This window comes from Montipora foliosa, chromosome 4 (assembly GCF_036669935.1).
Source record: "Montipora foliosa isolate CH-2021 chromosome 4, ASM3666993v2, whole genome shotgun sequence".
In the NCBI taxonomy this organism is placed as follows: Eukaryota; Metazoa; Cnidaria; class Anthozoa; order Scleractinia; family Acroporidae; genus Montipora; species Montipora foliosa.
The window spans coordinates 28,947,197-28,949,778 of record NC_090872.1 but is presented as its reverse complement, the minus strand read 5'-3'; the positions used below and the strand labels follow the sequence as shown (position 1 = coordinate 28,949,778).

At 38.8% G+C, this 2,582-nt stretch overlaps 1 long non-coding RNA gene across 2 annotated transcripts in view; it reads right to left on the bottom strand.

Annotated features, from left to right (window-relative positions):
* The window catches only part of LOC138000532 (uncharacterized), a 31,395-nt gene extending 29,882 nt beyond the window's left edge, over positions 1-1,513 (bottom strand). Inside the window, exon 1 of one of the 2 annotated variants that reach the window (XR_011123151.1) lies at positions 1,370-1,513. This is a non-coding gene — a long non-coding RNA (uncharacterized lncRNA). Of the gene's footprint in view, positions 1-797; positions 1,054-1,369 lie in introns of those variants that run through there. The other variant, XR_011123152.1, reaches the window with a different exon arrangement.
* Positions 1,514-2,582: the final 1,069 nt, after the last annotated feature.

Here is a 2,582-nt window from a genome sequence, read left to right as displayed (position 1 = left end):
CGACTCAATTAATGAGGACATTAAACCATTGACTCCTGGGGGATCCCCATTGAAGAGTAAAATCGTCTGGCGTTAGACAGAGTAAAATACTAAGTCTGCCCGGTTCAAAGGGTTAATATGCAGCACAGGCGTTTCAGGCTTACTCATGCTTTGCATATATAATAAGCTGTGTTCACATGCTGAAATGTTAAGCTACCTATTGTAAACAACGTTGACCACTTTTTCCTAGATCCAACCCTCTGAGGTCTAATCGGTCGGTTTGGAACATGAGTAGTGGTGGACCCTGAAATCCAAAACTTACACTGAAAGTAAATAGCTTTTGGATAAGAATCAGATTAAAATGTTGCCAATGAAGTGTTGAGCTATCACACTTTCAAAATCTCAGGGAAAAAAGAAGTGATTTTTTGACCATAGCAGCACTTTAAGAGTAAACAATAAGCACATTCTGGCCAACAGGTGTGACATCCAATTGCCCCGTAAATACCTTACCTTAGTTAAAAGTTAAAAGATTTGAAATTAAAAGAACTGTCAAAAGCAGGAATAAAATAGAATACATATCTTAAATGCTCATATAGTGGAAGTGTGGAAATTGAATACATGAGGGTTAGATATCACCACAATTAACCAGCAAGTTAAGCAATTGTGACAAAAGCCTGAAGAAATCCAGGCTTGAGTGGGCCACGTTATCATGACAGTGATATTACATACCACCGCTCTACCAATTAGAATACTTCAGCACACGCTGTGATATTGATTTCTCCCCGTAAAAACCTTATACTTGGAACTCCTTTGCTCACCTCCGTACAAACGCAAGTCCCCTACTTCGCCCAAGTGTCTTAACTGGACAAAAGACGTTTCTTTTGCACGAATTTTGCACGATACTATAAAAGCATGATAGTACAGAAGATGAGAGACAGTTGCGTGACTTTGCCCCAAAAGGTCTCAAACGAGGCAAAATATATGATAGCAAACGAAACAATCATGTGTGACATCAGGGCAAACTTGAAAAGGATACGCTTGACATATACAAAGAGATCAGGGAGTAACCCCCCGGGCAAGAGCGAAAAACAAAACAAAAACATCCTATAATAACTTAAAACAAACTCCCCACCCCAACGGCAGTTTGGGAAGGAAAAGTATTGTTTCCTCGTGACGTGCCACCTAATACAGCAGGTAGGTTTTCGTTAAGAATTCGAACTATAAGTGCGGGTTGTCTCTTCAGAAGCTCCCAGTCTGGCATCATAAAGCTGGAATGGTGGGTAAAGGAAAGCCTTTGAAAGAAACCAAGGGTGAGGGATGATCTTACCGTAACAGCCAAATGTGGTTCGTAAAAAATATTGGAGCGTTCCGGTGAGGTTATCTCTCTTACCGTTCTGAAGATATTCCAAGTCCTATAAGTGACATTTCTCTAACTTTCGCTTCAAACCAAATGAAGCCAGCTACGTTTTTCATTCATAGGACTGGACAGCTCGGCACTTATAAAAAAACCTCCTCAAAATACCGGCAACCTTCCGCCTACCAACCTAAACAAATTACCCACAATACCTTTCAAACCCAGTAAAAACTTTCACTAATTAGGCCATCAGGCGACTTGTATTTCCTATTTTTTTAGCCTTCCGAAGTTCGATCAAAAAATCGGCCATTTTTGAAAATTTTCCTTTGGTCCCCCCTTTGCTACTTTGCCAAAAATGGCCATTTTCGACACTTTTGCGAAAAATGTTATTTCTCTTCTAATAGGTCTTTTTTCATGCGGTTTTTTGCATAGCACAAATCTAGGATAGTTTAGCTTTCAATCCATACTAATTAGGCCATCAGGCGACTTGTATTTCCTATTTTTTTAGCCTTCCGAAGTTCGATCAAAAAATCGGCCATTTTTGAAAATTTTCCTTTGGTCCCCCCTTTGCTACTTTGCCAAAAATGGCCATTTTCGACACTTTTGCGAAAAATGTTATTTCTCTTCTAATAGGTCTTTTTTCATGCGGTTTTTTGCATAGCACAAATCTAGGATAGTTTAGCTTTCAATCCATACTAATTAGGCCATCAGGCGACTTGTATTTCCTATTTTTTTAGCCTTCCGAAGTTCGATCAAAAAATCGGCCATTTTTGAAAATTTTCCTTTGGTCCCCCCTTTGCTACTTTGCCAAAAATGGCCATTTTCGACACTTTTGCGAAAAATGTTATTTCTCTTCTAATAGGTCTTTTTTCATGCGGTTTTTTGCATAGCACAAATCTAGGATAGTTTAGCTTTCAATCCATACTAATTAGGCCATCAGGCGACTTGTATTTCCTATTTTTTTAGCCTTCCGAAGTTCGATCAAAAAATCGGCCATTTTTGAAAATTTTCCTTTGGTCCCCCCTTTGCTACTTTGCCAAAAATGGCCATTTTCGACACTTTTGCGAAAAATGTTATTTCTCTTCTAATAGGTCTTTTTTCATGCGGTTTTTTGCATAGCACAAATCTAGGATAGTTTAGCTTTCAATCCATACTAATTAGGCCATCAGGCGACTTGTATTTCCTATTTTTTTAGCCTTCCGAAGTTCGATCAAAAAATCGGCCATTTTTGAAAATTTTCCTTTGGTCC